A 14,241-nucleotide genomic window follows, 5' to 3' on the forward strand; every position below is an offset into this window, starting at 1 on the left:
TGAACTAGAGATCTACTGGGTCATAGTTATTGAAGTTAATCCTCATTTTCTCAAGGAACTCTCACTTCTACCTAATTATATACTTACTAAATTAGACAGTATGTAYTGTTTCTTTACTTAAAATAAGTCTCAAAGAACTTTGAAACATCAGAAAAACTACTGGAAGAGGCTGGAAGAACAGGCAGATAGGAATCCCATGAAGTTCAGCAGACGGAAATCCTCAGTCCTGTACATGGGGAGGAATAGCCCCATGCACCAATACAGGCTGGGAGAGGGGCAACCCAATTGGAATCAGCTTTGCAGAAGAGCATCTGAAGTGGACAAGTTGACCATGAGCTGGCAATAGGCCCTTGCAGCACAGAAGGCCAACAGCCTTCTGGGCTTCGTTAAGAAGAGTGTAGCCAGCAGGCTGAGAGAGGTGATCCTTTGCCTCTGCTCAGCAGTAGTGAGACCACATATGAAGTGCTATGTGTAGTGCTGGGCTCCCCAGGACACAAAGGATGTGGACATACTAGAGTGAGTCCAGTGAAGAGCCRTGAAGATGATTAAGGGAYTGGAGCCTCTCTTAGAGGCAGAGAGCTGGGATTGTTTAGTCTGGAGAAGAGAAAGCTCAGGGAGGATCTTATCAATGTTTATAAATACTTGATGGGGAAGTAAAGAAGACATAGTCAGACTCTTCTTAGTGGTGCCCAATGACAGGACCAGAAGCAATGGGCACAAATTGAAGCACAGGAAATTCCACTGAAACATAAGGAAAAAGCTTTTCTACTGTGAGAGWGGYTGAACWCTGGAAAGGGTTGCCCAGAGAAGGTGTAGAGTCTCTCTCCTTGGAGACATTCAGAATGGAAGTGGACAAAGCCCTGGGCAGCCTACTGTAACTCACCCTGCTTGAGCCGGGGCGGGGGGTTGGACCTGTCGGCCTCCAGAGATCTCCTCCAAGCTCGACTAGGCTGTAGCTCTGTCTTCTTGCCCGATGGACTGGAGTAACATATTAGAACTAAATTCATTCCTGGACTTGCTAGATCTCTTCCAAATGGTGGTACAACTCCTTRCAAAAGTGTGGGACTGGCAAACAACATCCTAAGTCTGCCTAGTTTTAGAAGACAAAACAAAACACCTTGATTAAATATTTAAATGTACAAATGTGAAATCAGCAAGGTTTTTCTAGTGCTAACGTTAAAACAGTTCTTAAGAGGAGAAAAGTGGGAAAAAAGCAGCTTTTAAAATGAAAAAAATGGAGCTTCTTCGTTCATGATGGCTTGCTGTATTGAAATCTCAAATATTAAATTATTAGCATCCACTAGATTGCTATAAACTTGTACTATACTTAACTCATCAGAATTAATCTTAAGTAAAATATACTAAAAATCTTRCATGACCTAGGTTGGATAAAATTGGACTAAACTCCTGCACCTTTTTGTCTTACTGTGGTTATAATCATCACACATACACATTGATATATATGTGCAGTACCCTCCTTTCCATTTCCCTTCCATTTAATGATAGGATTTTAATTATTTACTTTCAAATGAGGAATAATAGTTAAAACAAATATATTACTTTATATYTCACTTGTGTCTTAAATTGTTCTAAATTTTGTTTTTGAATTTCTCAGTAGCAGATGGAAAAGCTGGTAAAAGTTTAATGTGACTACAGTGATTCATTTATTCCAAGTTCAAACATGATTCACACATAATAAAATAATTTCTATCTGTTGTTTTAGAATGRTGGAAACAAGTGAGTATGCTTTATTTTGAATTGATGAGAGTTAACCAGAGGAGATGAAATAGCACATAAGTATAGCGGGGGTTCTGTTGTGCAAACAGAACACTGTGGGCGTTGCAGACATACATTACCTGTCTTGTTTTGCAGAGATACTGTAATGTGATTACTTTCCTGCAGGCCATCACAAGTTGTCACTTCTGGTTGYTATTGGCTTGTATTTGCTGTGGTCCCACACGCTACTGTTTGCAATGTCAAAAGCCATGTTGTTCTGGACCTATGTGTTATTCCTGCATGTGAATTGACTGAGAAGTAAAATTAAGGCTAGTATAACTCCTTCTTTCTGCCTTGATCTGATTTTTTAAAAGAATTTCTTAAAATACGACATTATAATTCTGAATACTGAATACGACTTCACAGAATTTATAGTCTTGAGTCATTCAAATGACTTAATACTTAGGTAGTATCATTAGTTAGTWGGAGGACAGTCATTTCAGTTCTAATCTATTTTTACATAGCAAGTTATTTAAATACATTAATTTTGTATGCTGATCTGTTAAAAGCACTTCTAGTTAAAAAAAAAAACCAACAACAACAAAAAAACAGTGCAGGGTGGTGGAAGTGGAGAAAGAGGCATAAAGTGTATTGGAAAACTACCAAATGTCCCCTGCAAATGGACCCTATTCAGAATCAGTAAGCGTATGATGAGTGAAGTGGTTTTGAATATCGCCTTTAGATTCCATGCTGTTACAAGGCCAGCCCTGAACATGGCAACTCTTATTTCCACACACAGTACCTCTTCACTCTCAATTTAACCCAAAAATCTGATGAACCCATTACTCCATACTTGATTTCATGGAACAAGGAGTAGATATAGTTACAAATGATCAATCACAAGCCGTGAACCAAAGCAGCAAGGCATTAACAATTCACACCATTTCGGTCCACTTGCTCAAGCAGAAGATATGCCAGCATATTTAATGCACAGCTACTTCATTCAGTTCAAGAAAAGACATGACTCATGCTCATTTTAGGAACTGAGGAGGCTTCATAGGTTTTCGTGCCTACTACCACTGAGTGTTACRAGTATGCACTTTTGAACAATTAATATAACCAGGTGTTCAGTAAAGGTCACAGAAATGAATGAAAGTTTTTAAACTGTATTTTGCTCAGTTTAAAAATGAATAACCGAATGACCTTGGAAATAGTTCCTACAATAAATTCTATTGTACAAATTTGTATTGTACAATCAACATCTTGTTGAGCAGTATCGCAACATTGTAGACCCCACAGGCATATGCYGTCAATTTAATGGGATCACTGAAAAAGCAAAGCAGCTGTGAGAGATTGCTTTAAGTACAGCAATCGTGTGCTTGTCATTCTGCTCAATGGTGGAAAAATCCAAATTCAGATAGGCATCAGTATTTAAGAAAATGACTGCTAAAGCATCTCTCATAAGTACCTTAGGGACAATATGATTTGACGTACAGCATGTAAACAAAAGTACACAACAGCTGCTAGATTAGTTTTTGTTTGAGCAAAAATGTTCTGACATAATTTTAAAAAAATGAAACTGCATGTTCTTGATCATTCAGTCTTCCTCTGCAGACCACAATTTTGGATAGTATGTGCCACTTGCTCTGGGACACAGAGTTGTGTGGTGTTTGCTGAAAGTAGAAAACAAGTCAAGCATATGTGTAAGCACAATCTCATGCCCTCTATGTAATGTATGTATAATATGCAATACATATTGAATGTTCCTTCAAGAAAAGTTTTGCCCTTAAGAAGTGTAAGAAGAATTTCTTGTATTTTGACTTTTTGAATTTTTTTTCTAATAGCAGGAAAAAAACATTGTTAATGATTTCTTTCTTGTTATTCTGATTTATGAAAAARTACTTGTACTGCTATGTAGGTTATTTACTAAGAGAAATTGGTGCCAGAAAGATCCTAATATTTTTATTCCTATAACTTCCTAAGCCTAAGTAAGTAAATAGCTAACAAACTGAATTTTTTTTTGGGGGGGGTAAGGTGTATTCTTTTGCAATATTCTTTTGAAGATTGCAAATCAGTGCATTGTTTTCCCATTCTTCTGCAAATACATGTATATCATACTGGGTTTATTTGGTTTTCATGCTTTTTGTCACTCTATTTAATCAACGTTGCACTCATTTTCAGCAAGTTTAAAAACAAGATGAAGGCATGATTTTCTGTCCTGTCTGCCACAGTGATTTCATGCCGTTACTTTGATTAATTTAAAATCTCTTGTTTTTTTCTTAAGGAAAATTTCTTATTCCTTTTCTTCAGAAGAATGTAAAACAATTACTTTCTTGAAGGAAATTCACTGTTTACCTTAGGATATAAGCTCAAAAATCTGTGTGAGAGAGAATTTACTTTAAGCAATGAAGATGTACTTACCCTGTTTGTCTTAGCTAAGGAGAGAAGTTTCCCAGGTACCTTCCACATTCCCATGGCAGATAAGGTGRCTACAGTGGGAAAATTGAGTCGACTAAAATGTAGACAGGTGCTAATGCAGTATCTTAAATTCTGCATAAATTATTTTWAAAAGATTTTTAAAGGAATTTTGTCTGTATTTAAAGTGTTTTTCTTAACATTCTGACTACCTTCCTTTCCACACCTTCCCTTGAAAGGCAGCTTCTTCCTTTATTTCATTTTCTGATCAAGGACTCCATTTGAGGTCACTCCCTCTCAGCAATTCCATGAATACCTCACAGTAATATTGCTAACCTAATAACACGTGTCATAACGAATTGTACCTAAACCTTCCTGGTTAGCTCATGCAGTTCCTTTCCAAGGGTTGGCCTTTACCTTCTTTTGCTACGGTTAGCACACTGTTACTGAACTTCATAATGCTACTTCATAGTTTAATTTTTGTAATGTTTGGTCAACTATAAATTTGAATGAATTATGCATCACTCTTTGGAAATTTTGCCTGTATACTCTTTTTACTTTCCTTTGTAGACTGGGCTCTGCATAAWGCCATAATATCAAAGCAGTCTAGAGGAGCTGGGAGCTATTTGATGAACTCATCATTGATACTGTTAGTTTTCAAAAGAGTATTAGCTCAGAGCTCTTCGTTTAAGTGAGTCCAACCAAAAAGGCTGGAAGTACAGAAGTAGTATATCAATATATTGACACATATTGCAATATAATGATTATTAATTAATATCAATATTAGGTGCAAACAATTGATAATACATGTAGATATCTAGCCGTATGATTTATGGGTAGGTCTTCACYGGAAATTATTCTTCGTGCATACCTATATCAGTTGCATATGAGAATAATGTAAACATTCCCAGACTAGGAGTAATTTTTGARCAACAGTGAATTTTTTGCCTAGAGTGCTAAGGGTATCTTCTAGACTCACGAATCAGCTATTCAAAGCTGGGTATATTTCAATAAAAGGATAATCTTCTGAAATTTCTGCCTTGCTAGTCTAGCTTTATTCTTTTTCCTTTCTGTGTTTATTATTTATATGTCTATACTTAAGTGAATACTTAATACCTTAAATATTTTTCTTAYGGAATTTCATTACGTTCGTAAGAATGTGGAAGAAAAAATACAAGCTGTTTGAGGCTATGAGTCTGGAAACAGATTAAATAATAAAGCAAATATTGTGGATAGAATCTGATGATGTTTATGGAAATGATTATTGCTTATACAAAATTGGGCTGATACTCAGTGTGACTGACTAAAAGGCGATTTGAGAGTTAGGTATGACTGAGAGAGATGACATTTTGGATCATTTCACTTTTGAGTCATTCCAGCAGGTCCTGGAACTGTCTTCTTTCCTGTCCTGTAATGTTTACTACCTTCAGCTAAGGTGAGTTAGCACAGTCATATTGTGTTATTTGGGGTAAAATAATTAATACTCTTAGCTTTTGAGGGTGACACCCGATCCCAGTATACACACATTTTCTCACAGCTCTTTTTCAGTCTGCTTGTAGACTGAAAAGCAGTACTGCAAAAGTTGACGTTCATTTTTGATTTGGAATCTTACTCCATATGGTTAACTCTAAAAGCGCTGAGTGTAAACGTTATTTACTAAAATTACTTGTAAAACTTCCAGACACTTTGCTTGGGAAAGGATCTTCATCCTTTTATTTTTGTTTGAACTAAATAGGAGCATAACCACTGCCCATCGTAACACTGAACATAAATTTATTTCTGATACTGCCCTCTCTGTCCTCAGGTAAATTCACCCTTGCCTGTGTTCCTGATCAGWCGTCATTCTTATTTCATCTTAGTTTTATAAATGCCTTCCATATTAAAAAGTAGGTACATTATTAGAATAGTCTGGAAAAGTATTAGTTTGCTGATTATCTTTAAGTGATTTTTGCTCATATTCTATTGCATGGCTGTATCCTAACAAAAAGTTTTGATAGCAAATATTTAATGCTATGCAGCATGCAGTCTACTTCAGGGTATTTAATGGCATATTTTAAATACAGTTACTWTTTAGAATAATCTGGAACAGGAGGCTAATATCAATGCTAATCTTACTTATTGAATCATAGTCAGCCTTCTGGTGTGAAGTCCAACATCCCTTTAGATAAATGAAATTTGTATCATTAACTTTCAAGGATGAGGTTTCAGCTCATTTTCAAGATCCTGTGGAATACTGAACTTATGCATGTATCTTTCTACATATTTTCTTAAATTGTTCCTATTTTCCTTCCTCTGTCATTGATAGAAGCTTCTGTGTACCAGTTTCCAGATCTGTAACAAAGTGCATAAAAGAACTGAGGAGAGTGCTAAATTACTTCAGAAGAATAATGTGATAGGTTTTTCTTCAAGAGATTACTTAAATATGTGGTTGTAGTTAAACATACAGGTAGTCCTTCTGATCTACGTGGAACATTTATAGTGCTTTCATTTATTCTTTTACTAACCTGTCTTGCTGAACAGAGGCCATACTGTCTTGTGAAAATAACAGCATGGCTGGAACTTCAGTAGGCTTTAAAAAAGTAAATTATAATGATTTTGCAGACCAATTCAGAAAAGGCATTTATGCTAAGTATGCAGGATGGAAGTAGACACGGGGATATTTGCTGGAGAAGCAGGGATGTATATTGAAGCTCTCAAGACTGGCCATATGAGAATGAATAGAGAATGAATAAAATTACTGATCAGATAAGAGAATATCATGAAATAGTGGAAGTCATACAACTTGGACTGTAAGACAATTAAGAAAAAAAGTAATGCTTTTCACAAAAATAAACACATAATTTTGCTTAACCATGTGCTAAAGTCGCCTATAAAATACACTGACTTCAGCAGAGGTGAGGTGCGGTCYGTTGCATGTTATCCTGTTTCTTTATCTGTGAAGGTGAATTTAACTCTGATACATTCCTTCAATAGTTGTCTTAAAGTTTCTAGTTATAAAAGAGCCCGCATACGAAAGTTTCTTAATTAACGTCTTAGTTCAGACTCTGTTTTTGCACCTGAATGAATGGCTATTGAGGCTAAATATTTGTTATGTCTGAATGCAGCGTTTGTCTCCTGTTCTCAGTAATATATGTGAAGTGTAATTCATCCGTTGATACTTTTCTCTGACAAAACATGCAGTCCTTTCTTAGTATTCATATACCTAGGAAATTCACCATTTATATAGCAAGCATGAGTCTATATGACTATAGATTGTCTAGAGAGAAAAGAATGTATTTCCTTTTATCTGCATTTTTCAGAATGTGACTTATATTACCATTTCTTAATTTTTTATTTTGTTATATATTTCTAGTAAAAGCAGATTTGAGARGTTTCTGCTTTTCTTTCATATTATATTATCAGGTGAAAGCCTGAAATGGTACTTAATGCTATTTTGATTTGTCATATGAGAAAGGGCGATGTATGCATTACACAGTGCAGTAAAATTCAAAATATCTGTGAAGCACATGTGTCTAAGTAATGCCAAAATAATCATTCTTTATTGGTCACATATATTGGCATTAGGTGCCAGAAAGAGAATGCTTTCAACTTCTACAATGATTTGCAATCTGAAAATAGCAAGAAAAAGATCTCATTGAGACCACTACCATGAATCAATTTTATGTATCTTTTCATTTGACCTTCCCTCAWTATAAAAAGCTACACTGAGCATTTTTATTTGTTAGAAGTTGGGGTTTTTTTGAGCAGTGGCAATGAAAAGGCTATAATAAAATTGTCTATCAGAGTGCTGATTAGATTTTATGAATGCTRCTATTTATAATATGTTAGGTGTATATAAGCTCTTCAACAGGAAACTGTACAGAAACAACATGGATCTTTCAATTTTATCAGGACAATGCAAGCAGATTTCAGCAAGGTTGGTTCCAACTCATCTGTGATAAATGAGAAGATAAGGCAATCAGTGCACACCATGACACTCTGTGCAGCTAGTTAGGCACACTTCAGAACTATTCAGGTGTGCTCATGAAGCTTATGAGTCTTTCATGGGGGGTGTTTCAATATAAATACATCCTTCGTGGTGACCACTAGGAATACAGGAGTTGCTATTCCAAGACTTAACCCAGGTCAGATATAAATAATAGATATTAAGAGTTAGTCCTGATGTTGAGGATGTGTTACAGGCTATGTATTTCAGTTGGGTCAAAAGAATTTTTTTTTTTTTTTTTTTTTTTGGCCTCTGCTTGACAGATGCCTGCAAAATTCCATCACACCTTTGCGTGGACCTGTTTGGGTCTGTAAGAGAGAAGGTTTCAGCCCCTCAGAAGCAAAGATGTATATCCAAGGATTTCTGTTGGCCTTGCACCATCGATTAAAGTCTGCAAACTGTTACAAACAGGTGAGTCGTTCCAGTCTTTAATAAAAAGTCTGCTTTTTTTGTTCTCATTTCAAATGTATTGGTTTTATAAAGGCAATGATTGGCACTGTGTCGTAAAGAAGGGTGACATATTGCATTAGCTGCAGTACTAGTTAGGAGAACGAAATGCTTCTCTTATAATCTCAAAGCCAACAATAAAGGAGCTAATTGCACCTCTCTTTTGGTGGGGGATGTCATATGTCTCATCTTTGCTGCTGCACACTGTGCCTAGCTGTGAAGTTTCTTATGTGGAAATTCTCTAAAGCAATCATTTTTCATAGCTTGTTCTGCACATGCAGTTTTTAATAGTCTAGTTCTTTGCATAGAACTAATTATTCAGTTGAAACATTTCTTTCAATAAATAAAACATTTCTAAGCATAAGTGATGTTGCATTATGAAAARTGAAATAAATCTATATTTAGGAAAATCAGTAAGCTTTTAATTACTCCATACATGCACTAAGTAAATACACTAGAAATGCATTTTAATATGAAAAAAAGTAAAAGATGCTGCATGTAGTTCTTCATATTTTGAGAGTAGTAAGATGACTTAATTTCTTTTTAATTGGGTGGTTTATTTTAAGAAATACAAATAAAAAAGCACGAAGGATGTATTTATATTGAAACACCCCCCATGAAAGACTCATAAGCTTCATGAGCACACCTGAATAGCTTGTTCAGTGCAGTAACTTTTAGTTCATTTATAGACATATATATATTTTTAAAGATTAGATAAAWAAGATAAAATGACATGCAGATTTTCCCAGAGAAGTATTATATAGAAATTAAACAACGAGTGAAGAAACTTTAAAAACAATCTAAGGCCCCAGAGTTAAGAATGAATGCATCCCATAGATCATGCTATGAGTCTATGTAGGAAGGGGGAGGAGAGGTGTAAGCAAAGTGTCAGTCACACTGTTTATACAGCACCTCCTGCTGTCAGATCCATAAAGAAAAATGAGAATTGACTTTGGAAGAGACTATTCCTGTCTCAAGCTAATAGTGGTCAGCAACAAGAAATCAAAAAAAAAAAAAAAAAAAGTGTGTGTGTGAGAGAGTGAGAAAGAGAGAGAAAAACAAGCAGAACCCTCCCCCACCTTGTGTCAAAATGCTTCCGAATCAATGGAGTGATACATTAAAAATTGAGAAATAACTTTACATTTGTAGTTCATAATTCTTCACTTTTAAGATAATGCTGTCTGTCAGAAAAACTGCATAAATGAAATCTATTACTTACCAGTGCCTTAACATATAATAGCTACTCTTTCAGAAAAAAATACATAAAATGCATACAAATATTTGACAGCTATAATGGTAATTAGTAGAATGAAACAGACACTGCAGCTTCTAACTAAAAACTTACATGTTATTGACTGCTTTTTGTTCTTCTCTGTGAAGAATGTTTAAAGACATTTCAATGAATTAACTTACGTTAATCATTCCTCTGGTGATTAGCCAGCAATGTTCAGCTGGAAATTGTAAATGACAGAAAAATGTAATAATTTGAGTAGTTTTGAAATCACTTCTGAAGACAAATGCTTCTTTTATAATGAAAGGATTGCATATAGACATATGTTCTATATGCATATGGTTTATATGGTATATAACCATGCTAGACATTTTTAGTTCAAGTCTTCRTATTACCATGTTAAATGTAGGAGTATAGATAAGACAGTAACTTGTTTTCAAGAAACTTAAAATATTTTAATAAACATTTCAAACTAAGCTGAAATGCTTGTTTTATATTACCAGCAGGTTAAGTGCTTTTTGCACTCAATATCCTAAAAGCTTGTATTTTTTTGAGTAATATTGCTTCAAATGTAAGATAGGACGTATAATTCTTCTTAGTGTCTCTCTGTTAATTGTTCTAACCATTTTCTAACTGAAATTGTACTAGTAAAGAACAGTAATGAAACYAGTGTAGTAAAACTACTGTAGGCTTAACATGATACTTTGAAATGAATCTTCTGAATATTTTGTTTATGTTGACTTGTATTTGTAAATAATTAAAATAACTTTGTTTTGTAAGGGGTGCATTGTGATATGATGTAGGTGTAAGATTAGGATGCATAGTAATTAAGAATTAGGACACTAAATCAAAATACTGACACATCACACTGTTGTGCCAAGGCCTGACACATCATATGCTCTGATGACTGCCTACGATATTCACTTTGATACAACATYTAACCATTTCTAGACAACATTAATGAAATTCTTTTGATTTCAATTTTTCTCTGCTCTATTCTGAGATCTGTGTTATGTGTATTTACTTTGTCTGTTCATTTAAGTAGAAAAAGAATAGAGATTTAAAAAAGGGGAGGAGGGCATTCTTTGATCCARTATTACTCTGCTAAGATAATGTACTCTGTCCATTGAAATGGAATAGCACATAGAACTAATAATACAATAATACGTGTTACTTCTATTATAATCCATCTGGACTTCAGTTTAACATGTGTATATTGGATWTAAAAAAACCACATGGGTCTGGGCTGCAGGTAAAAGGTAGTACAATGCCATTTTTATAATCTCTTTGTTGCTTCTTATCCCAAGAGAAGGAAACAGTGAGGAACTACCAACTCTTTGCTCTAGTCTTACATCTTTCTAAAAGGAATCATTTGTATTCTTCAAGTAGTATTGTCTGAGAATAATAAATAGTAAATAAAGTAAAACAGGTAAAACGGAGTATTTGAGGTTTGGAAAATGGTGTGTGCATTTCTTTAAATAAAAGAGAAAGGAAGACAATATATGTCTATAAACACTACACTACAAAGGCCTATATTTTTCTTTTAAAGACTTTCTATTGCAACTGTGTATCTGAAATAATGAATTAAAAGCTTCACTAAAATCTTGATAAAGCTTTTGACATTAAAATGTCATTTGACATTGTAATACCATGTATTCTGTGACTGGAAAATGTATATATTTCTAACCAAAAAGTAWAATTTAAACAACAGTACTGTTAGAATTTTTCTGTAATTAATATTTTAGATGGTAGCTTTGTACCTTGCATAGCATGTGACTTTAAACACTTTTGGTCTGTGTTAGAATTTTTGAGATCCCCAAATAGATCTAAAKGTTAAAATTTGTTTATTATATTCACTATACATGTAATTAAGTGAATGCATATATATATTTTTTTTAATCTTTGGAAAACTGCTATAGTGTGTATTAWTTTTTTTTTTAAATGAAAATCATCCCCAAAATGTAATTGTTCTTAGCTGAAGTTTAACATATAACAAAAGAAATAACATGATGTCTGATAGTATGAGATGGAGTTAACACTTTCAGTGATGGGGGATGTCCATCTTATTAGCATTCTTCCTATGTAGTGGTGCTGTTGGTGGGGGTGTTGAAGTAGGAATGCCATTGTGCTGGGTTCCWGTGTTTGGGGACAAACACTGCTCTGGAGGGAACGTGTGAAAAGGCCATAGTACTGACAGTGAATGAGGGAGGCTGTGCTTTCTGTATGCTTCAAGCAGGGAAGCTGTCATTCACAGGCCTAGCACAGCTAAACAGAGGCCAGAAGACTCAAATACCTTTTAAAATGATATTAATGATTTTAAAACATTTTATTTAGAATTACACTTTATTCAAGCTGTTGATCTGTYGTAAATGACACAAAATATATGTGACAACAGAAGTAGAATAGTCTGCGTTGTTGCTACAGTAGATGTTTGTTATTGAAAATGTATAGGTGTATATATTTGAGAATCATAGCTTGTTTTAAGTATATTTAAATGTTTTGAACCTGTGTTATATTTTTAATTACAAGTGATTACCACAATTTTAATGTGGTAGTTAACAAACACAGCTAGTCTTAGGGTTCTGTCCTGTGTGCTTTTATTTTTACTAGTAATGTGTTACATGTAGCTATGAGGGGACTGAGCTGAGATGAGAAGTGACAGGAGATTGTGCTGAGTGTTCATTAGCTTGGTCTAGCAGAACTTACAGTTAAAGTAATTAATCATTTGAACCACAGCAAATTACATTACATTAAAGTAATGGAGCTACTATGCAAAATACAGACAAAAAAGCAAGATAGAATAAAATTATTGACTGATTCTAGTATTCTCCATTTCTGATTCTAGGATGTATCATTTCTGCTCAAGGAGTGCTGGCTCAAATGTATTTCAAAACTGTATATCCAACAGCTTAGCCATTTTTATTCTAAGCTGAACCCATGAACATCGTAATTCATCAAGTTTTCCGCATTTTGCTATATACATCCATAGAAATAATACTGAATTTTTAAGAAGTAAAATACTGCTATTAGCACTACCAAGTGAAAAGGAAGACTATATTTCATGTATTTTCTTACACTGTTCTTTTGAAACCACTGTCTCAAATACGGGAAGTTGACTACGTGTATGATATACAAAAATGCTTTGCTTCATAATTCTTTTTTTTTATATATGTTTTATTATAAACACGTCTGTCATGACCATTTGGTAGATTTTCACAGGTTTCGGTAATTGTTTTGCATGGTAAGATTTCTCATAATTCATTTTGGAGTTTTTTTGCCCATTCAAATAAAATAAAAACTATTAATGTGATTACTTGTCTGGGGTTTTAGTTGGAAGAAACTGACACACTAATACATTTTTCTTTGCCAAGTTTTGCTTAAGCAATATATTTTTAATATCATTTTTATATCTAAATTAATTCATAGAATTACCAGAAGTCTACAAGACAGAACATTTTCAGAAAACTATACTGTGGTAAAGCTGTAGTAATAATTATTAAATATTATTAGAAGAAAAAAAATTAAAATCCTGACAACGATTTCTAGTTCAAGTCAATCCAGTATTTGTGGCTTTTATGGTTTTTAAAAACATGGTTTTAAAATAAATTCTGTATCAAAGCCTCTGTTCTGTAATGTAAAAAATCTAAAAAATCTTTTTAGACTCAAATATTTAAGTTTTCTATTGGTTGCAGTTTCTGTTTATCTAATTTTACATGGCACTGGCTCACTTTATTTCATTCTTCGTAGGTCATACAAAAATAGATTTTTTTATCTGTTTGCCCTGCGTTCAAAAAATAATCTCGTGTTAAAGTAAACTTTGTATGAGCGAAATTTTGTATGAAAACTGTAATATTTCAGCATAGCTTCTTATTAAAATAATGTAAAAATAGTGTTTCAGTAATTTTGAAATTGAAAGAGAAAACTGCCCTCTTGATAGTTCTGATAAGTGATTCTTGGAATGTTATATTGTTTATAGGTTTGAGTGATAGCTGAGATTTTTCCCACAACTGAGCTGCATTCTAGTTACCAGAAGTATTTTAAGAACCTTAAACTTGTGTCTTTTTCTAAGTGTCATGCCTTGAGCAGGCCTAACATCAGTTAAATGAAGTGAAAATTGCATTCTTGTCTTGATAGAGATGAAAATGGATTTCTGGTCATGAAATAGATGTAGTTGTCACTTTTTTAAAAAGGTGTCAGCAGTTTGCTTCAGCAAGTAAGGTGCCAATTCGGTATGACAGTAAACTTGTGATCTGAGCAATCAATAAAATGCTTCAATAACTTCTGCTTCATTACACTTATAATAAGAGGCTATAGATCTGTGGCACATAAAATGTTGATAAAAAGGATATGTAGGGACTCAGTGTGACATTTTGTTTTAGTAATACTGTAAGTGCAATGTTGCCATCTAGAGTTTGTGCATAGGTAATTATTCTGAAAGGCAAAGCTG

This window comes from Rhea americana, unplaced genomic scaffold, assembly GCF_003343005.1.
Source record: "Rhea americana isolate MKP2758 unplaced genomic scaffold, rheAme1 scaffold_17, whole genome shotgun sequence".
Lineage (NCBI taxonomy): Eukaryota > Metazoa > Chordata > Aves > Rheiformes > Rheidae > Rhea > Rhea americana.